Raw genomic sequence first — 24,257 nt, forward strand, 5'->3', positions numbered from 1 at the left:
ACTCTGATAGCTAATAATACGTGGCCTAAGTTTTCGCTTTTCATCATTACGATTTTGTAAAATTGCATTCCACTCTTCGTCAGAACTAGATAAAGAACTTTCTAAAGCATTATTAATAAATATCCAACTGTTGCCACAAAAGACAAATTAATGGTATTTAAACGTAAATTTTATAAATTCTCCACTAAAATGTAATATAAAAAATTGAATTATATATATTCTTTTAATATAAGTCAACTATACCAATAATTAATAAAGTTTATTATAACTGCTTATAAACGGGGTTAAAATTAAAAAATAACCTCTTCAAGCTTCTAACTTATTTTCGAGGCCGCCATATGTAATGTTTACATGAACGGTTAAAACGCCCACAGTCCATTCCACTTGGGTTTTCGATCGCAACGCTCGCAAGCAAGTGGTACGGGCAAAATCGCGGTCGTGAGCGTGGTCGTTGTGGTCGCTTAGTGGAACGCACCCTGTGTAAACTATCTTAACTCTAATTGAATTGAGTAATATTTATATTTAATTTTCTCGTTGGCGAATGACATACTAATCTCAACTAGACATACAATTACAGTATACAGTATATTGAAAAGCAAAATAGAATTTGAATTTGAAGTATAATTCCATAGTTGAAAGCATCATACTGTAGATTAGTGAAACAAGGAACTCCAGATTGATGGCAACCAAGATGGATTTTTGGAGATGAACAGCTCCCCATTTAGAATCCCCGTTTAGAGAGAGTCAAAAATTGGGTGATAAGAAAGACTATGAATGTAGAGAAGGGCATTCTCCAAAAAATTACGGAGAAGAGGTTGGAGTGGCTCGGACATGTTTCAAGGATGGAAGAGCAAAGGATTTCTTAGACAGATCATGGAACGGGACCCAGAGAAGGAGAAGGGGCAGGCCGATACTGTTATGGCTGAAGATGGCTAAGGAGAATATGTCTAAATCTGGCTTTTTAATTATTGAAGACGCAAAGAACAGAGACACTTGGAAAAGAAAAATGAAGAATTAAATGAGCTTGGGGTGAGAGAATCCTTAAACGACGGAATCCCCTCAAAATATGAATCCTATAACTGCTGACAGTAACTTAACCCATTAACTGCCAATTTTTTTTTTTGCGAAATTTTACTATTTTTTCTAAAAATATAGTTTTTTAATAACTCCAGTATTAAATAAATAGTATTTAAACATTTCATTTTATTAAAAAAATTAAGTTTTTTGAAAAGTCCCATTTGGGGATTTTGGCAACTACAGGTACAAACAATCATTTTTAAAAACCTTTGATTTTTGTTTAAACAAAGTATATACTTCAACAGAGATAATTTTATTATTAAAAGAAATTACCTAAGTGTTTAAAATATTAGGTTTTAAAAAAATTAATAAGAATTATCAAATTTTTGAAAATAGGAGCGCCATTTTTCCATACATTCTACATGTATCCCTACATTGCATTTTCTTAGTTTTTCACATCTTCATCCTCGTACCAATATATCTGTTCTTACGGAAGACAAAGGTATCCAGTAAGCAGTACGAATAGAATAAACTTACGAAGGCAATCTATAGAAAAATGGATTTCACGATTATTTTGGCAGCGTCAGATACACACTCACTTTCACGATATACAGCATTATGTCTTCTGATAACAGGGTTTCGAACATCCGTTCAGGTGATTTCCCTTGAAGAACTTTTTCTTTTTTCCTCTCTTTTTAAAATTACCTATTGTCCTCAAAGAGTTTGAAGAAATCACTTCATTTTTTTCCAAGATGACATCACAGGCTATTTTTTTTTTGTGACTTTTTTAGGCGGGCAAGGTAATTCTTCATTGATACCTTCTTTAGGAAGATTGTTGTGAATTTCGATACGTCCTGGTAGGTTCTTTGGGACTGTAGATTCTAAGACATTCTCATCAATCTCCTCGTCATCAGTCAGAGCAGCTACTTTATTTGGTGGTATCTCCACGATGTTGATAACATCACTGCCCTCAATTCCATCATCAAATTATTCTAGAAAATAGGGATCATTTTCTGTTGACTCTAAGTTCACCTAAAGTGAATTGTTTTGAACTCATAGCTGGAGAAACCAAAAAAACTGATTTCATAAAAAATGTACCTCTAACTGCCATAATCCCCAAATGGGGATCTTTAAATATAAGGTCAAAACTTAAACTAAAGGCTTCATTTGAGAAGAAAGCTATATGTTTCAAAAGTTAAAGATATAGGGCACATATTAAACGCAGAATAAGTTTTTAACTACCATTCGTTGATATTTTTTTTAAATTGTGAACTCGGTCATAATTATTCTTACCGCACACCTTGCGTGATGACAACTTCAAAATGTTATTTTTTAGTTAAAAAAAACTCTATTTATTCCAAACTCACTTAAAATGTTTACACACTGTATTATTAACGATATAGAATCTCAAAACTATCAATTCGGCCGACTGAAAAACCTAAATAAAGCTATGATCCCCAAATGGGGCCTATGGCAGGTAATGGGTTAATAATGAAGGGAAATGCTCCCGAAGCCCAGGATATGGTGCAGAAGTACGCTTCGTGAGCATCTCTTCCAGGGTACAATAATTCTGGGAAAATGAACTAAGGATTCAAATGAATCTTTAAAAAAAAAGTGGTAGATATCATGGTAAAGTAACTAATTTATCTTTCCGAGTATAGTATAACTACAGCGCATGGGTTATCAGAAAAACCAGAAAAAAAAATTACATCTTTCCGACAGATTATCTTCTAACTAGAAAACTTTAGTAGCGATTTTAAAATTATTTGATACTGTAGAGGCGACAAGATAATGTACCATCTTGAGCGGGCACGTGTTAGTCAAATATCCAGGAGTACGCCGCCCAAAAAACGAGAAAAACCAAAACAAAAAAAACTGCAGGATAAATTCTCATTTTCATTATTAAGGAACGGATTTTTATGTATTTAAAAATGCCAAATATTTAATTAAAATATGCATTTATTTTCGTCAATTATGTGGAAAATATGTGATTTTCTTAAAATATTTTCTGGAATATTTAAGTAAAATGGACTTTTTTTTTTTATGAAAATCGTGAAATGGTGGAATGATTGCATTTTTCGAGAACCTCACAGTTCAAAAGGAATGGCTTTGAATCCACATCAGCATCACTGTCAAGTTTTCCAATAACTGCATTGGCAATATACCTGCCCTCAACGTCAGTGGTTTCATCAATTGACGCCCAAATCGGTCCATCTTTGATATGTTCTCGAATTTTGGTTAGTGTATCTTTATAGATATCTTCCAGGTAGTTTTTCCTCAAAGCGCTCTCGTCAGGCATTTTTTTTCCCAATATAGGTCTCTAAGAATCCTTTGAAATGAGGATTTTTAAGTTTGTGGAAAAGGATATCTGCTCTAACCAAAGCCCGACACAGATCTGTACTCAGAGTAGACTTACTTGATGATGGAGATGTAAGGAAGGCTTGAAAGGACGTCCTCTCTTTCTTTCTGTTTTTATTCTCTATGTGCGATCCGGTGGCAATATGTTGGGTGAATTGGGAACGTTGAGAGCAAGAAACGCGCTTGTCACAAGCTGTGCAGTACAAAATGTCTCCATCACTTCGAAAAAGTTCTGCTGGAAACTCGCAGAAGATATTTACCAACCAGTTGTTTGTTTGAGGCCGATGTTCGTGGCATTTCACCCAAAAAAGAATACACTAAGTGACCGAACGAAATGAATTGGACACTTCAACGAACGAGCTGAAAGAACAGACAACTTCAAAGAACTAACAAGTGCCCGTCACTGTTTAGCAGCATTCTGTGTAAATTACAATAACCATTGTACCCACTGTGATTCACAGCCCTACAGTCTGTGGTTCACAGTTCCTGTCAACCACCTCCCAATTATGAAAATATGCCCAAAATGAAAAATATGAAAAAATATGTACATATTTTGATTAAATATGTAGAAATATTTATTTATTTTAATCAAATATGTAGAAATATTTATTTATTTTAATCAAATATGTATAAATATGCGATAACATCCAAATATGTGGAAATATGTGAAATAAAAGTAGACTCAAACGGCTTAAAAAGTGTCAGTATGAACACTTCTAGTTGAAAAACGTCTGTAAATTGCCTAGAAAAAAATATGTAAATACATACGAATCCGTTCCCTATTCATTAGTAAATTATTTTTGATAAACTTAAAAAAACCAAAAACGTTCTTCAGTCTATTGCTAGTCAAAATTTATAATAATAATAATAATAATATTAATACAGTTTGAACTCATAATCAGTTAGTATTTTATAAACTCCGTACCTACATTTTTTATTTATTTTTATTTTTGAAGAATATGAAATGAAAGATGAGACAGAGATATGTGCTCCAGATCTCATGAATTCCTAAAAGGTTTATAGATGAGATATTTCCTTTTAAAGACATCATCTCAATATACACTTCACTCCTTTAGCTATTTACTAACTGATAAATAATACATTTAATGCTGTGAAAGTATGCATTCCCCCATATTTTTTTTTTCGAATACATTTTTTCCCTCATTTTTATTATTTCACTTTTTTTGAATTTGTATCAGCTTTTAGCGACCGTAAAATATTTATATTAAGGATTCAATTAGCGAGGAATCGGTGCAAAAACATGAACAAAAAAACAACCCCGTCTCTTTGCCAAAGTTTCGGCAAATTTGTTGCCATATTCAGGGCGTGGCTTGTACGGGTTGGTTGAGTTATAGAAAACTCTGAATTTTTTCGAAACATTGGCAAAAAGACGGAGTTGTTTTTGATTTTTCTGTTTTTTGGGCCGATTCCTCGCCAATTGAAACCTTAATATTTCAATTTATATTAATTAAAACTTTTTTTAAAAATTTATTTGTTAAGTGACACCAGCGCTAGATGCACTATAAGTGACAATGACAATAACTGACACCACTACAAACTCAATAATTGAGAGGAGAAGTTACCCAGTGATGACACTCCCTAAGTCGTCTCACAGGATTAGCTACTCTCTTAAGAAGAGAGAAAATCGCGAGGCCACTGGGCGTTTTAATCATCTGGGAGGATGATCTGGATGGTGATGAGATGTTAAATGGCGGACAAGAGGATTGGAATGAGAGTGCAAGTTCTGATGAAAACTTTTTGTAGCGAGTTCGTGCAACCTGTACCTACAAACGGAATTTCTAGGTCTGTGTGGATGGTTAAATTTGAAACGTAAAATGAAGCGTTAACGATAGTGCGGAGAATTTTAGACTGAAGCGATTGAATTCTTTGAAGATTTGAGCGTTTCGTTGAACCCCACAGTTCAATACCGTACGTCCAGGTGGGTTTTAGTATAGAATTGTAAAGCAATCGTTTGTTATTAAGAGAAAGATTTGATCGTTACTCTCGTAGTCTTTTAAATAGTCGATATCGCCTGTTAACTTCAGTTCGTTTAAGTCGAGTGTGCGGGTTCCAAGTCAGTCTTTTGTCTAAATACAGCCCAAGATAACGGACAACATTTTGGCAGGAGGAATTGGAATTGAGTCACAGAAGATCGGAGAGTAAAAGTAATGTTTTGGGATTTGGTTTCATTTAACTTGACTTTTCATTTTTTAAACCATTCCTCAAAAGAAAAGAGATGAGTTTGAAGGTTTCTGTTTGAAGTTACCGTATCAATTTGAGGAGAAAGTATAGCGATATCATCTGCATCAGTTAGGAGGACAGTTTCAGGATGAATTGGTATGTCTACTGTGTATATAACATATAGGATAGGTCCTAAGATGCTTCCTTGAGGAACACCAGCTTCAATACGATGTTTAGCTGAATACGATGTACCGATTTGAATATGAAAATAGCGATCTGACAAATAGGACAAGCCCGGGTGCTACACCCGGATCGAAGGCTTGCTTCACATCGAGAAAGACACCCGAGCAACACTCTTTCTTCTCAAGAGAGGATGAAATCGTGTCTACCACTTGATGACACTGTTGTACAGTAGAGTGTCGTCGCCTAAATCCAAACTGATGGTCTGGAATAATCTTAGAGGATTCGAGTATGGAAATAATTTGTTTTAAAAGAAGTTTTTCAAGAATTTTTCCAAGTATTGGCAGTAGACTTATTGGTCGGTAAGAAGAAGAAAGATGATGTGGTTAATTAAAACTTTCAAGTTCCAAATTTTTATGAAGTGCTATGTGTACAAAAAGTGAGATACTATTTCTATATTTCATTACCAAAAAACAATTACAACCAACAGTTTTTTATTACAAAATACTGAACGCCTAGAACAGGTCACAATCACACATCATCCATTCGCGGGACAAAAAAACTGCGTTAAAAAAAATCTTACTAATAATAAAGCCATTAAGATCCCAGCGGTTATTATTCAAGAATAATAATAACACGACAACAAACTCCACATAATAACAAGTCCAATGTATTACGTGGCCAAAAAGAGCTGATGTATAAGGCAGAAATATACACTGCGGCTAATTAGTTTATCCGTGAACCGAATGTGAAACAAATGGCAACATCATTCTCTCTTTTGTTACTTCACTGACATGGAAAACAGCATAAGCATATATAAGAGTAACGTCGAGGCATTTTTTGTCGTTGTTTTTTTTAGTAATATTTCAAACACTGCTAACAACTGCCATTACGCTATTCGGTAAAAACTTAGCTCGAAAAAAAAGAAGTTATTTATTTCCCTAAACTAATTCTCTAAAAAGTTGCACAATTTTACTTTGAACAAACTAGCAAGCAATATTAAAGCACAGTGGCGTGCAGCAAAACCCAAATGTAGTAATTCTAGAATTGCCGCTGCACTGGTTAACACTAAACTATCTAGAATTACTGCTTACGTCGTGCAATCAATCTATCCCATTGACCTCGTCTTTTGTATTATTATTATTATTATTATTATTATTATTATTATTATTATTATTATTATTATAACTTTTATTTTTTAACTCTCAAGTTTTTCAAATGGCGAATCAAAACTAACGTTACGAAATTCAAAATTCATAGTATTTACTCTTAGACGGCAAATCCTACCTCCAATCTTTATGAACCAAACTCCTACACCAACTGTGGACAAAGTACGCTATCTTGGACTGTACCTAGACAAACGGTTGACATGGAATCCCCCCATACTAGACTGAAAAGACAAGAAACTAACCAATGCTACAAAACTTCTCGCCAGACTACTTGACAAACGTAACAAAAGACTATTATATCTATTGTTACTGCGACCTATTTGGTCATACAGTATTGAAGTATGAGGAAATACTTTGAAAACTTCTTAACGCTCCGTTCTATGTATCTAACCTCACTATCCATAATGACCTCAAAATCCCTTTCATTACAGATCTTGCTAATCTCAAATTTCATTCCTCTACAGCAGCTCGTCCTAACCCTCTATTAAACACCTATCTTCTTCCTCAATACCAGGTAATCCTCTAAGGAGATTGAAGAGTAGATGGCCCCGCGATCTACTCTTATCGAGAGAGCAGCATAGCAAGTGCACGATACTGGAGTAACACCTTCTCCACTCGTGATTTTTACGTATTTTTTAATTTTATTTATTTTCTTTTATCAGGTACCATATTTGCTTGTTGCAACAATCGTTGCAGTTGTAAATTCCAATAAAATATTAAAAAAAAAAAAAAAACTGTTAAGGGGACCGAATAATAAAACTCAAAGACAAATATTTGAATCCATATAGCATGAAACACATCTAGAAAGAGCTCGACTAAAACGAATTACAGTTAATCCATATTATTAAGCTGAATATAAAACATAATTTAATGTTGAGATGAAATTAAAATGTAGCGAGAGGTAGCGGAATAAATAAAATATACGTACAGGTGGAGCAAGAAGAGAGAGAATAAAATGGCTACGAAAGTCCAGTAATAAATCCCGAAGATTAAGAATTTTTCGTTCTTTCAGCCAGAGTTCGAAGTAAGCGCTACTTTTACGCAATTCAATTTCATTCGCATTTCCTTCTCCGGTTCAACTCTCATCCCCTCGAAAAAAATTTTCCATTCATTTCCCAAGTATTTTCTTTTATTTAATTCAGATTCATTGCGTTTATTAATAAGAGAGCATCAAGTTATTGGCTCTTTTCATAAATTGTGGAAGTAAAATTTTAATTTTATAAAGTGCTTGCGTACACGTATTTCAAATGAATTTCGGGTTTCTAGGCAAGTTGGGAGTAAAAAAAAGAAAAACCTAATTCTGTTTCACAGACTTTACGAAGAGGTTGGAAGGACAGAACTAGAATATGCAAAAATAAACATCCTAAAGAACAAAATAACAAATTAAACTCCGAATGTTTTACTTACAACTCACTTAGGACTTTATACGGACTATATGACTATAATATAACCAAATCTACTCGATGACTACAGCCATATTTGATTTCCTCATACCGTTAAACTGTATAACATAATTTAACAGTAAATAGTTATTTATTTAACAAGTGCGGAAAGTAGTACTTTTCCTCACGCGAGGCAGGGTTTGCACGCACGGGCGAGCGAAGCGAGGCGAGTGCAAGTGCAAATTGCCGAGTGTGAGGAAAATACTTTACACTCGAGTTAAATATTATATTTTTTCTGCAACCATTAGGGTTATTAACTAAAAAAAAAACTAAACAGGAATCACTAGAATCCATTTTAAATTTCTATAAGGTAACACTATAACCTTTTTAACTGTTATAATTAAAAATATCTAATTATTTACTAAAATATTATTTTTATTTCTATATTCCTTTCAATTTTTATTTTATTTTTTTAATATTCGTTTTTTAATTATTTAGATAAAATAAATTTAAATAAGCTTATTAAGGTTTTACAGAAAATATTTAATAACAAAACTTCTTATATCAAGGAAGCACAATAAAGTTTTTCCACTCACTAGTGAGGAAAGTGACACTAATGGGAATTTTTCCCCACTAGTGAGGGAAGTTGGGCATTTCACCGCTGATTTTAATTGAGTAATGAGAACATTCCTACATGGTTGCCGAAAAAAGATATTTTTTACATACGATGAATGGTTCCATTAAAAAAACAGAACAAAAACTCAGAATTACGACAATATGCAAATAACAACCTTGAAAGGGAAGGTATTAACTATGCGGTTAGCGTATTGGATTCCCACGCGGTGATCCCGGGTTCGAATCTACCTCCTGGCCCCTTAGATTTTTCTCTTACTAAGAGCTAATTACAGCACCCTGTCCGGTGATGAACAGTGCTGTCTGTAACGAGAGAACACTATCCGGAGGCCAGCAGTGCACTGAAAAAAGCTCCGGGCGCCAATAATCTAGGATGTTGACACGCCTCAAATCATAAAATAAATCAATAAATTGCTGTTCATTATTTTTGGTGACTGATTCATAGTTTCAATAGGATGAAAAAATAACTGACAGTTTCAATCATGTAATTGCCATTACACAGCACAGAAAATCATTACACTTTCGATTTCCCCAAACACAAAGATACTTAAATCAGAAACCAGCACACCAAAAAAAGGGACAGTGCTAGAAATGATGTACATATCTAAGACAGAAAACTGTCTAAATTTCAAAACTGACACCAACAATTTAAACAACATATACGCCAACTTACTATCAAATACTTGACAATTGGCAACACTGATTTCCTCACAACCTATCACACACAGACCGATTACACTCAGTCCATGAACAGACAAGACAGAATACACACCAACTCTTTAATGATGTAAAATATTACATATTGTAAATTAGGTAAATAATTTTGTAAATAAAGTTACATTATACGTATTAATTTTAATATTATTATTGTTAACACACTGTAAATATGTTCCACAGTCCTGAAGATGACCTAGTGCCTAGGTCGAAAGCTCGACAGAATAAATGTATCACGACTGAATTGGCAATTATTTTTTCATCCTATTGTAACTAAATAAATAAATAAAACACCCCTTGAACCCAGTGTTGTCACTTTTTGAGCTCCAGAACGGCCTTATAGATCTATAGCAGTAATAATTAATACCAAAATCGACATCAACTCGGTCAACCGGGCTTTATTTTATTATAGGGTAAAGTAGGGTGAGATGGCCACCATTTTATTTGGAGAGTGCCTGCAAATTTTTGGTAAGGGCTAGGCTTACTTTATTATTATTTTTGGAAACCTCATACGCTCACAAACATAAGATAAGGAAAAAACTTTCAGAAAAAATGCTAAGGGAAACATTTTTTTATTCTTACAAAAAAAAAAAAATAGCAATTGGCCATCTATCCCCACTGGGTTGGGTGAGTTAGCCAATGTAACTTGGGAGAGATGGCCACATATTGTAAATGAAATTGCGCTAGTAAAACGTAAAAATAACAGAAAAAAATGAATGGTTACTTAATATTTACTTATTCTTCTTCTTTTTAAATGCTCTTTTACTGCAATTTTGGCAAGCGTATGCAAAAGAAGAGCAATTTTCATGGAACCACTTCCGGCATATTATGCATTCCAACCAATCTTTTCTTTCTGGTCTTGTTGTAGCTTTCCCCATATCCTGTACATTCAGTTTCATCGATTTCTAAAATGGCATCACTTTCCTCTTCAAATTCGATACCTGTTTCGTCCTCTTCATCGGAACTTGGGGAAGGTGAGCGTTTTCTTTTTCGGACAATCCTTTCTTTCAGAATTGTCTCTTTGGGGATGGTATTTCTTGTTGGTTTGAATTTTTTTGCAACTCTGTTTTTCACAACAGCAATGTGCTCGAAAGAAGTTAATAAAGTGACAACAGACTTAGCTCGTTTTCTTACAGAGACGACAGTTTGGGTGTGGGGTTAATACGATCTCAAATTTTCTTCAGTATAATTTCCGCGGTTAGTGTTCTGTCTTTTATGCTGAGTTGGCATTTTTCTGCACTGAATTGGAAACTGAGCCAAACTATAACAGAAAAAAAGTAAAAATGATTGGCCATCTATCCCTACTGTTGGTATGGCCATCTGTCCCGAATGCTAGAGAGAGATGGCCAACATGATAAACATAACTCAACGCGTACTTTTTGACAGTTTTAGAAGTTAGGATTCATTAATGTATACTGCACTTTCCTAATATGTAAAAAACAACACTAAAATTTCGACATATACATTCGCTGCAGCACGCAATATGCAACGATCATAAAATTTTTTGTTGAGACGATAATGTTTTTATTCTCTGAGTTAATTAATAACGCTTTGACGCAGACCAAAATGAACTCACTGTAGTCAGACATGAAGGTTCATCACTGGAGAGGTCACGCAGCGCCGTCGGACGACATTTCGGTTAAATTTCGGCTGTTGGCCATCTCTCCCGCTTGGCCATCTCACCCGACTTTACCCTACTTATTCATTATTATTATTATTTTGCTAATTTAAGGCGCGTCAACATCTGATGTATTGGCGCATAACTAATAATAACCTTCCCTTTCAAGGTGCTATTTACATATTTGTCGTAGTTCTGAGTTTTTGTTTTAATTTTTTAAAGGAACCATTCATCAAGATCATATCAACTTCATCTCTATGCTAACAAGAAAATTATTAACTTGGCTAAGTAGTCATATATTTGAAAAATAATTAAAAGAAAAATCGATAAACAAAAATTAACGATTTCATGTTGGGGAGAGGGGGCACCTTTGAACAATTTTAATTTCTCGCACAAATATTTAAAACATTTATGACTGGTAATTTTCTCCATATTATGTGGTAGACCTGTTGTATAATTGGCAGAGTTTCTCTTCGTTTTCATTGTTTGTAAAGACAGAATTGAGGAATGTTATATTTTGTAAGGTAGAAGTAAAATTTTTGTTGCAGCTTTGGAAGTGTATTGTGAAGATTGTAGTGGACAAGGTGTAAGTATTGTTAGTCCATATTAACATTTGGAATTAGTATTTTTAAATCTAGTATTTACAATAGTTTTGCTTGCAAATATTGTAGGATATTACATTTTCTATTATGGAAGGAGAGGGGGCACATTTCAACAACCCAGTTAAAATGTGCCCCACCGACCTGCAAGTTTGTGACTTTTTTTTTGTTTAATCGCAGAGAAGGGGAAAGTGGTCCGAACCTACATTAAGAAGCGCAACAAACCGAATATTTTGTTCAAACTCCCTAAACCCGTCACCACTTCGGGTACAACATCCCGAACTGAGTCATTCTTGATTTTTGTACTAGATTTCAGAGGTTTAAAAGAGAAAGTAATGTAGTAGTGAGAGAAATAACTGATATAAGGTAGATTCAGAGTAAAGTAATAACATTTCTTTCTATTTTATATTGTGTTCAAAGGTACCCCACCAGTGGGGCAGATATTAACATTTGACACAAAATTTTTGAATTAAAAAAATATAGATATGTATGTAAAGTACCAACAGTTTATTGATATAGATATGTTAAGAAGACTTGAAAGTTGTAGAAAACAAAATAAAAAGGTTCAATAATACAGATTCTGTGCACTCTGTGACAGAAAATGTAAATTCTGTTCAAATGTGCCCCCTCTCCCCTATATTTATATTTAAGCAGTTTATGTATTTATATGCATCAACTGTTTATAAATAAAAATTGGGAAACTAAGCTGGCTGGAGTAGCTAATTCTTGAGGTAAATAATAAAATAAAGAATCTGAGTTGTCAAAATAAGTAGAAGAAACAACTGTCTGAACTTTCTGTTGTTACACATTCAATTTTTGAGACTATTTTTTGATTAAATGGTTACACATTGAAGAAAAAGTATTAAATTGTTCGCAGTAAGTATTAATTACGTTGAAAAATAGTATGTTTGATTGTATGAAAGCTGAATTTGATGGAAAATATTACAGGTGTTTTCCCATATTAAACGGGTAGAAGTATACTTTTAGGCTAAGAGAATTAACAACATACAAAATGTCTACGCGTTAAATAAAGTTATTTCACTTTTATTTAGAACATTATTTTACAAAAAGTTTTTTTCTTTTTTGTGACATTAAAAGTTTCCGTTAAATTATTGCTCCACCATTATTAATATTGCAGCTGTAAGGGTTTCAAAAGTATTGTAACAATTCCCCGAGGCAAAACAATCTCCTAACAAACATTTGGTGAATTACAGTTAGTGAGAGAGAAAGAACGCTTTAGAGTTTGTACGTTACTTTCTAATGCTTTGGAACCAACTTTCTAGCTTGCTTCCATAATTTTGCAATATTAATGATATCAAAATGACAAATTTTTTACATTTATTACCAACATCGTGATCTTAATTTTGATATGGTTTTTTTAATTTTTTGAAAAGAGTAACTTATTATTTAAATATAAGAATGAAAGGTTATACTCAAATTAATGATGAGTCAAATAACTCATTTCGTTGCATTAATTCGATTTCCCAATCTAAATTATTAGAAAAATAACCCAATTTTATGTTCACTTGCACATACAACGTGATCCTGCTATTCTTATATAATCTTCTCTTTGCACAAACTAAGGTTAAGCTTTAGTTTAAATTATCAATCAAGTGAAATGAGCAACATCTTCACCCATAAATATTTACAGGAATTTAATCCAAAATCAAATTAAAATTTTGAAGAAATCGGTGAAGCAGAGGTGCCATTTTGCTGGATAAACTTTGCTCTTTTATTTGCACGAAATAGTTTCAACTAAACATTATTGACATAAATTACAATAAGGTTCAGTATAAGTCTTTTTTTCAAAATAATTTATAATTGTAAAAAGTAATTTTATCTTATGACACCATAAGATTGTTAATTTAACGTAAAGTACATCCTTCGGTTTGACTAGAATATCGATGCGATTGTAAAGAAAGTTCTCCAATAATAATCCAAGGACTAGACGAGAGTGTATAGCGCCCAAAATTGCAAACTTAAGGACAATTTGCATGCTTACGACCTCATATTCCGCCATTTCCTTTTCAACTTGCCATACATGGTAATGTTCTAGTTACACTGTTCCTTATACTAATGTAAGAATCTTACTTAAATTTCATTCAATAAGCACAAACCTTAATATTTATTCAAATGAAAGAAGCACATGTTGTTAATATTTAATTAGAGAACTGGGCACCTAACAAATTATTTATATTAGGAATACGATTGGATCTGCAGTTTTTTATAAATGGGGTAAGTTCGGCTTATAATCATGAAAAAATAAGAGGAATAAGCTGTTCTGCTGACCTTAATCCATTTTGTAAAAACTAAAGACTGAACTGAAAAACAATTATTATTATTGGTTAGATCTGAATCTTCTACAAAAACCAGGACAGTTCTAAAGCTATTATAAAACTACCCAGAATTCTTCGATCAACCGCTTTCCTAAATTTTGTTAGCAAATGTTGCCACCTTAATACATATATACGGAGCGTAATGAAAATATTATTTTGTACATTTCAAAAACTAGGATTTTTCTTAATGTATTATTCTATAACTGTCTAAGTCATTGAACAAAAAATATTATTATTATTATTATTATTATTTTAATGATTTAAAGCGAGTCTACATCTGAGGTTATTGGCGCCCATAACCTTTTTCAGTGTACTGCCGGCCTCGTAGCAAACAACACTGTCCATCAACGGAAAACAGAGCTGTAAGAAAAGCTCCTAAGAAGAGAAAATCTTACTGTCGGCAGCTGGATTCGAACTCGGGGCCTCCGCGTGGGAGTCCAATACGTTTACCGCAATAACCTTCCCTTATTGTTATTATTTTAATTAAAGGCACGTCAAGTTGTAGCGATAATGTAATCTTACTGACGCGCCCTTTATGTTCATAAAAAAAGAAAGAACTAAGTATTTCTATACGAGGGTCGTTTGAAAAGTCCGTACAAAGTCAGAGAGATAGCACCACTGGCGCGTATCGAGGTTATGTTTAGTTAGTAGCATCTCTTGGAAGAACACACACCAAGTTTCAGCCAGATCGGTCTATTTCTTTGTGTTTGGCATTCGTTTGAATCGAGGAAGTCGAGTGATTTTCAAAAAATGGGCGAAAAAGTATTTCGTGTGTTGATTAAACACTACTTTATGAAAGGCAAAACGCCTCAGGAGACTAAAGAGAAGCTTGATAAACATTATGGTGACTCTGCACCTTCGATTAGAACAGTTTATAAGTGGTTTCAAAATTTTCGGAGTGGCCATATGGGCACAAGTGACGCTGAACGTTCTGGACGCCCTGTTGAGGTTACTACTCCAGAAATCATTGATAAAATCCATGATATGGTGATGGATGACAGAAGAGTGAAGGTGCGTGAGATTGCTAGTGCTGTGGGCATCTAGAATGAACGGGTACATAATATTTTGCATCAACATTTGGACATGACAAAGCTATCCGCAAGATGGGTGCCGCGATTGCTCACGCTTGACCAAAAACGAAATCGTGTGAAGTGTTGCAAGGACGGTTTGCAGCTGTTCCAGAAGAATCCGCAGGACTTTAAGCGTCGTTTCGTCACTGTGGATGAAACATGGATACATCACTACACTCCTGAGACCAAAGAACAATCTAAACAATGGGTTACCAAGGGGGAATCTGCGCCAAAAAAGGCGAAGACCGTTCCTTCGGCCGGAAAGATTATGTCTTTTGGGATTCGCAAGGAATAATCCTCATCGACTATCTGGAAAAGGGTAAAACTATTACAGGTGCATATTATTCATCGTTATTGGACCGTTTGAAAACCGAGCTGCAAGAAAAACGCCCACGATTGGCCCACAAAAAAGTCTTTTTCCATCACGACAACGCACCAGCTCACACCTCAGCAGTTGTGGTCGCAAAATTAATGGAAATAGGTTCCAACTCGTTTCACATCCCCCCTATTCACCAGACTTGGCTCCCTCGGACTACTATTTGTTCCCCAATATGAAGAAATGGCTGGCGGGATAAAGATTTTATTCAAACGAGGAGGTGATTGCAGGAACGAATGGCTATTTTTCAGACTTGGACAAATCCTATTATTCGGAAGGGATCAACAAACTAGAGCAGCGTTGGACGAAGTGTATAAGCCTAAAAGGAGACTATGTTGAAAAATAAAAAAGGTTTACCCCAAAAAATTAAGTAGTTTTTATTTTTGCACGGACTTTTCAAACGACCCTCGTAGTTAAACATAAATCTCGTTTAAAAAACTAGCAATATTTTCGGAAATGTCAGTAACTAATAGTCTGAATCCATGATTCAATATCGATGCTGTAGCTTTCTAATCTCTAGAATTGAGAAGTTATTAGGGTTTATTACTTACGAAATGTTTTAACTATGACTAATTGAATTTATATTTGTTGATAAAATGCTGAAAAATATCGGAATAAAGACTTTTGGAACGAAATCAATTTGTTTCATTACACGATATTTAGAGGAGAAGATGGTAATATGGGACGGGTTTGGAATTAGGGACACCTCTGTTTTTGTGAAACCAGTAGTGCTATCTGTTAGTTGCTGGTGCCTTTGGGGTAGGCTTTGTCTGCTGCAGAAGGCAGCGCCGTCAATCGAGTGGCAGCTTTGCCCAAGAGAGGACCGTGTTGATTTTGTCAATGCTAAAAAGTTTTCTTAAGGTTGATTTTCCTCTTCTTTTGGTTAATACCGAGGAAAGTTAGAATAATTTCCCTTAGACATTACAAATGTAGAAAGTAGAGAGTTTTAAATGCTAGTATTATGGATTTCAAATATGAATGTATATTGGAAAAAAATGAGGTTATATTGTACGCGGTGTATGGTGGTATTATGGGACAGCGTTGTCCCATATAACAACCTCGTTAATCGTCTGCCGAACGAGTGTGAAAAGTGGCACTGAGGACGAAACTAGTGTCTTATAATTTTTTTTTCTACTATGATGGACCTAAAAAGATCATTTCAAAGATTTCTTAACATTTCTCTAAGAAAACTGATTACACCCTAATTTGTATCCTTAATGTACGATAATTGTGTAAAATATAGTTTTGTGGCATATTTAAGGCTTATTTTTACAATTCATGGAGAAACGAGAACATTAACTATAATTATTATGTGTGTCCCATATTACCACCACACTTTCTGAAAACCCAATATGGCACCACGACAGACTTTCTTCAGTGTAACTTCAGACTCCTTGCTGTGATCCACTCAGGACTTCAAATTTACAAAGACAAATAATGTATATCTATGATTTTACTTCAGAGTAGATTTTAAATTCAGTAGTGTTCAAAATATGCAAGGTAAAAAAAGACTGTCCCAAATTACCACATTCTCATCTATCTATCTCATCTCTCTACTCTAAAAATAATGGATTAGAAACGAACAGAATAAAAAGTAAAGTAAAGTAATTTCCTATTTTTTCAGGCGGGGCTTAACATCCAACTACCAATCAGGTATCGTGGACGGAGGCGACTAGCAAACATACTTTACTGTAAATTCCTTGTATTAACCATTAAATAAAATCCAAGGCCTAAGACCGGGAATCGAACCGAGTACCACAATACATATTAGCTTCGCAGGTCTCGCCTCTAACCGCTCGGCTATCGTGGCGCCCGAAAAACGAAAAGAATATAAAAATTGCACAAGTCAACTCTAAAAACAACAATATAGCATCCGTTTAGCAAGACCTATATAAACCATAAATCACTAGGTCGGCTCTAATCAAGAAGGCAGATAATTTTCTTTCTCTTAAGTGAGATGAATTTTTTATATTAAGTGTCTAAAAGTTTAGTGACTCTAAGCGCCAGAAGGCTAACTATAAATTATTACCGCACTTCTAGTGAGAGATCCTCTCCAGAAATAAAGAGACAGTGTAACAATAAAACAAAAAAAAATCACCGAGGAAATAAATAAAATACCAAATTAGAAAACTCTTCTGGATGTGAGTCTTTACAAACGAAATGCGTAATAAATAATGAGTCTGGTGGGTTTATAAACGTTAATACTTTATGCCCGCGGTCCACATGTTCACCTAAAACCACACCTAATCCTTAAAAACCGCTAGATTAAGATTATTAATAGCGAGTTAAATCTTTGGGCTTTATTTATAAATTTTCCCAAACGCAAGTTTCTCCATTTTATGAAAAATTTTATTGAGTTGGCTGTTTAGATTTTAATAAAAAAAAAATTATTCTTGCTTATCAGGTGAAGGGTTGCCTCCGCTCCAGTTTGTCATTCAAGCGGAGGGAAGAGCTGGCGCGTACAGACTAGTGAGGAATGGACAATGGAGGCGCATTAGCTCCTCTATTGGGCATATGAAAATTACAGACAAGGTCGACCCTTTGCCAGTATTAGACATGGTTGGGGACAGTGTCTGTCCTAGATACAGTTTCGAGACTCCGTTTCAGGTGATCCTCAGATCGAGGAATGAATGGAGGGTAAACTGGACCGAACAGTGCCAGAAGGGAGTCATGTGGTTTACGGATGGCTCCAAGATGGCCTGTGGGACCGGAGCTGGAGTGTATGGGGCTAAACCTAAGGCACTCATTGAGAGTCCTCTTGGGAGATATGCTACTGTATTTCAGGCCGAGGTCTTTGCCATTAGAGCTTGCGCTGGGGAAAATCTGCGAATGGATCTTAGAAATAGGGAAATTTGCATTTTTTCGGACAGTCAAGCGGCACTGAAGGCTCTCTCTTCCTTCAGAATTACCTCTTCCCTGGTCTGGGAATGTAAAAAGGCCCTAGATCAACTGGCTCGGCACAACAAACTCCGATTGGAATGGGTGCCGGGCCATGTGGGGATCAAGGGGAACGAAATAGCTGATCAGTTGGCCAGGAATGGAGCTAATACTCCCTTCACTGGTCCGGAACCAGTCCTGGGGATCACTAGGGGTGCAGTTCGTGAGGCTCTCAGAGACTGGATCTGGAGAGAACACGAAAAGTACTGGGTGATGCTTCCAGGGGTCAAACACAGCAAGAGGGTTATGCCCTTGATGTGCAAACAAAGAACTAAAGTGACTCTAGGTTTAGGCAGGAATCAGATTACTCTGATTACAGGCCTACTCACGGGGCACGGAAGGTTCAGAAAGCACCTGCACAAGAAAGGGCTTATTAGCTCGGAACCTTTGTGCAGATTGTGCCAGGAAGAGGAGGAAACGGCCTCTCACCTGTTGTTCGATTGCGTTGCAATTGAGAGACTGCGCTATGACATCTTTGGAACCTTGAGGCCAAAGGAGATAATAGCGCAGAAGGAACTAGTAGGGAAAGCTCTCGACCTTCTTAGGAGGGGAGGTTTCACCTACTAGGTTTAAGGGGAAGGCACAATAAGCCTCGTGTGGCTGCGGTGCCGTGGGGATAGGGTCCCGCCCCGTCTTTCCAAAATCTAAAAAAATCATCTATCAGGTGAAACTTCTGATGTAAACACTAACAGAATATTCTTTTATCACATTTTATGAACATGATTTTTTTAAAACACGATTTTTTCCTGAAAAGTTAATTGATTTTGGGAAATAATTAAGTAAAGTAAGGTAATCGCCTATTTTTTTTCAGGTAGGACTTATCCAACGGTCAAAGTAGATGTGGTGGACGGGGAACGGAAGCTCATTCTTTACCCATTACATAAAAAAAACCGTTAGCTCTTCTTGAACAACGGATCTCTCCTTTACTGCAAAGAACTTATACAAAAATAAAAGTCCTTAAAAGCTAACTCCCCCGTTGAGCTGGATTGTAATTCAAGTTTCAGGTCAAATATATTCTCCATAAGTTTACAATGCGAACCGTAAAGTATTGCACATTAATTACTAGGGTATTAATCAAAATTCAACTGATCAGTTTTAATTAAAAGACAATCCGCAAATTCTCTTGTAAATTTTTTTGTTTTTTGCCCTTATTTTCTCATAGAATCATACAAGTCTACCATATTCTCTTTTCGCTTAAGCATAAATAAGAAAAACCCAAAAACTATGGTTATCTTTGAATGGTTTTATTCATTTAGATTTTGTTTTGATTTTGAGTTTGAAACAAGTCTGTCTCAGAAAGCAATAAGTCCTATACTCTTCAAATTTCTACTCTATGGACTGACCTAAACTCAGTATAATGATGTTCGCTACTTACGACACGATGTCATAAAGATAAGACGGCAACTCAGACATTAACCAACACCGATTTACAGACATCAACTAATCTTATAACTAAGGAACGGATTTTTATGTATTTAAAAATGCCAAATATTTAATTAAAATATGCATTTATTTTCGTCAATTATGTGGAAAATATGTGATTTTCTTAAAATATTTTCTGGAATATTTAAGTAAAATGGACATTTTTTTTATGAAAATGGATTTTTTTTGGGGGGGGCAAGTTATAATTATTTATACAAGAAAAGAACATTTTTACAATTATAAATAAGTTTGTGGAAATGGATATCTGCTCTAACCAAAGCCCGACACAGAGTAGACTTACTTGATGATGGAGATGTAAGGAAGGCTTGATAGGACGTCCTCCCTTTCTTTCTGTTTTTATTCTCTATGTGCGATCCGGTGGCAATATGTTGGGTGACTTGGGAACGTTGAGAGCAAGAAACGCGCTTGTCACAAGCTGTGCAGTACAAAATGTCTCCATCACTTCGAAAAAGTTCTGCTGGAAACTCGCAGAAGATATTTACCAACCAGTTGTTTGTTTGAGGCCGATGTTTGTGGCATTTCACCCAAAAAAGAATACACTAAGTGACCGAACGAAATGAATTGGACACTTCAACGAACGAGCTGAAAGAACAGACAACTTCAAAGAACTAACAAGTGCCCGTCACTGTTTAGCAGCATTCTGTGTAAATTACAATAACCATTGTACGCACTGTGATTCACAGCCCTGCAGTCTGTGATTCACATTTCCTGTCAACCACCTCCCAATTATGAAAATATGCCCAAAATGAAAAATATGTTCATATTTTGATTAAATATGTAGAAATATTTATTTATTTTAATCAAATATGTATAAATATGCGATAACATCCAAATATGTGGAAATATGTGAAATAAAAGTAGACTCAAACGGCTTAAAAAGTGTCAGTATGAATACTTCTAGTTGAAAAACGTCTGTAAATTGCCTAGAAAAAAATATGTAAACAGATACGAATCCGTTCCCTACTGATGACAAACTGATTAAAAAAAAAGTGGAAACTGAATTTAAAACTGTCGAAAACGTAAGCACAAATCTTCCCTCAAAGAAGGTTACGAAATGATCATCTAAGATCCCCTATAAACAATCAAGAAATCAGTAAGATCAAAGGGTGGGCTAGCTCGACGTAACTCCGGACGTCGACATAACACAAAACTGCATTCAATCATAACTTAACTGAGACAGTTATTGCAACTTATTAACATAAAAACACTAACAATAACATACAAGGCGCTATTAAAACCTGTTCTAGCATAATCCTGTCAAATTTGGATAACATTTAGTAAACCACTGACCAAACAACTAAAGACATTATAAAACATGATTCACTAAACATCTCTTTGTTCACCAGAAACACACTAATTCACTCAATGGATCTCGGGTTGTACTAAAATAAAAACACAGACTTTTAACAATTTACTTATTGTCTTTTTAACTGCCTTTTATACTTATTGTCAATCTTATTAAAAGAAACTGATTTAATTTGGTAGGTAACTTGGTTAGCAGTGATCGAATTGATTTTAAGTAATTACCTACTTCTTGAAAACTTTAAAGTGATGCACTTGATATGATTTCATATTAAAAAGGCTTAGACAACAATTTGGGAAAACGAAACCCCTAAAGTATAACTTACAGTCGATTAATAAGTAAAGAATAAAAAATACATCATATCTATAAAACTACTTGAGGAAACAGATCGCTAATTTTAAACTAATAGTCAATTACGTAAATAGAAAAGATGAGAGAATACCTTAAAAAGGTTAAGAAATCAAATAAAAACCAAATTAATTTAAATAAATTTGGGGAAACCAAGAATGATAATTTTGCACTTATAGTCGAATAAAAGAAAAAGAAAGATCTTTTCGATGAAAAGATTGAGAAACACATTAAAAAAGTTAAAAAAAAAATTTGGGAAACCATGAATGCCAATTTTAAACTTATAGTCCATCAAAAAGAAAAATTCCATGTACACAACTAAAACTATTTTTAAAAAAATTCAAAAAACTAATTTGAGGAAACAACATTCTGATTTTGAACTTATAGTCGATTAAAATGAAAAGATCAATGAATACATCAAAATGGCTTAGAAAACTATTTTGAGATTCAAAAACCCTTATAGCTTATAGTCGATATAAAAGTACAGATTAAAGATTCTACAAAAAAAAAAAGCTTAGAAAAATAAATTGTGAAACAAAAACCTAAATTATAACTAAGTATACATCCAAAATGTTTACAAAATCAATTGAAATACTTTAGGACTATTTTAAATAAAAGAATTAACTAGCACTGAACACAGTCAAGACTTAGAATTAATATTAATTTGTAAGGAATACTTAAATTATAACAAGCTATTTTCATGCAAGAATTATAAGTAATTGATAATAAAGTCTTACCTTGTTTAGAAAATATAAAAGTCCATCAGCATCTCAATAGATCACCACTCCAATAACACTTGACACTAGTTAAAATAATTCACAACACTATTCGCACTAAAACTGTATATCAAGAATTACTTAAACGCAATTTATAAAATAGAACTTCACTTTAACACTCACTAATATTCACTTCAAAAATCACGATAATAAAGAAACACAACTGACGAGTTAAAGATGTCCGCCGGTAACTGACCAGTCAGATCAGCTGGTAAGGTAAATTAAGGTTATCTTAACTGAGTGACAAACATTATTTTTCTTTATTTGCTATTCACAATCTACCAAAATAAAATGTCACCTTTTATTATAAAACTTTAAGCTACAATAAAATTTAAGTCGTTTTATTTGCGAATATTAAATTAAATCTTCTTTGATATTTCAAAGACGTCTTTAAAATAAATCGATGAAAATAATCTCTAATTCGCTAATTATAAATTCAGTAATTAGGTATATTTGATTTTTTTTTTTTTATAATATGAATGGCAAATAGGTAAATAGAAGAGAAAAAAATTGTCACTGCGCTTAGATAACCTTCATTTACCAGCTGATTTGCTAGCTCAGTTACTGGCGGCCAACTATTTAATTTTAAATTTGAATTATATTTTTATAATGCTCGCATGCAAATAACATTTTATCATTTATTTATTACTTACCAATTAATTAGTTAGCTGAGCAAACCTCACAAAGCGTGTAGCATGTTCTCTACTATTAAAAGTTTATTATTTAAGATTTCATTTATTTACGCATTATTTGAAAAACGATTAGAATCACTGATTCATCAATATTTAATTTAACAATGATTTCCCAGTACAAATGAACTAAGTATGATCTAGTTTTTCCTGCTTACGTTCTCACAACTTCCATTTTACAATTATAAAACATTAACTACTTCCGTCATGTTCAAGGACCTGAAATTATTAATTTAAAACAAAAAAGGAAAGAGTCCTTTTGGTGTGAGAATGAAAATTGCTGAAGATAATTGCAGGTCGGTGTTGCGCGAAGGATTTTAGGAAATTCCGTCCAAACGGAGATTAATAAAACTGTAGGAAGAAATCTACATGTTAAGTGTGTTAAGAGATACGATTGAAATGGCTTAGCGGAGTTGAATGGATGTCAGAGTATATGACATCTTATAAAGTCTCTGAATAAGAAGATGGCAATCAAGTGCCAAAGTTCTTTATGAGTGGCTGAAAATTGATGAGGAGGATTTTCAAGAACGGTAGAGACCATTAGTAAGTAATTAAATGGAGAATCCGTTTAGGAAGTAATGTTTCGATGCACTTTCGATATCGATAGATTACTTGAAACATTTGTCCTCGATTAAACTTTCTACTAAATTCATTGCTTCTTGAATGGAAATCGCAGCGTAAAGCTAATTGTATTGGTATAAGTGGATAAGTATAAGCCAACACTAAATCTGATAATGCTTGATCCAAAAAAAAAAAAAAAAAAAATGGCAGTGGATAAATTGAAGGTCGACCCTTTGCCAGTATTAGACATGGTTGGGGACAGTGTCTGTCCTAGATACAGTTTCGAGACTCCGTTTCAGGTGATCCTCAGATCGAGGAATGAATGGAGGGTAAACTGGACCGAACAGTGCCAGAAGGGAGTCATGTGGTTTACGGATGGCTCCAAGATGGCCTGCGGGACCGGAGCTGGAGTGTATGGGGCTAAACCTAAGGCACTCATTGAGAGTCCTCTTGGGAGATACGCTACTGTATTTCAGGCCGAGGTCTTTGCCATTAGAGCTTGCGCTGGGGAAAATCTGCGAATGGATCTTAGAAATAGGGAAATTTGCATTTTTTCGGACAGTCAAG

General features: G+C 34.4%; 1 protein-coding gene across 2 annotated transcripts in view; it reads right to left on the minus strand.

The window, feature by feature from the left end:
- The window catches only part of LOC141451037 (uncharacterized), a 479,252-nt gene extending 456,642 nt beyond the window's left edge, over nucleotides 1-22,610 (minus strand). The window contains exon 1 of one of the 2 annotated variants that reach the window (XM_074122055.1): nucleotides 22,402-22,610. The gene's annotated coding sequence lies outside the window, so the exon portion shown is untranslated. The remainder of the gene's footprint in view (nucleotides 1-22,401) is intronic. The other variant, XM_074122053.1, reaches the window with a different exon arrangement.
- Nucleotides 22,611-24,257: the final 1,647 nt, after the last annotated feature.

This window comes from Rhodnius prolixus, unplaced genomic scaffold (assembly GCF_049639745.1).
Source record: "Rhodnius prolixus isolate KJV_2025 unplaced genomic scaffold, Rpr scaffold_8, whole genome shotgun sequence".
NCBI classification, from domain to species: domain Eukaryota; kingdom Metazoa; phylum Arthropoda; class Insecta; order Hemiptera; family Reduviidae; genus Rhodnius; species Rhodnius prolixus.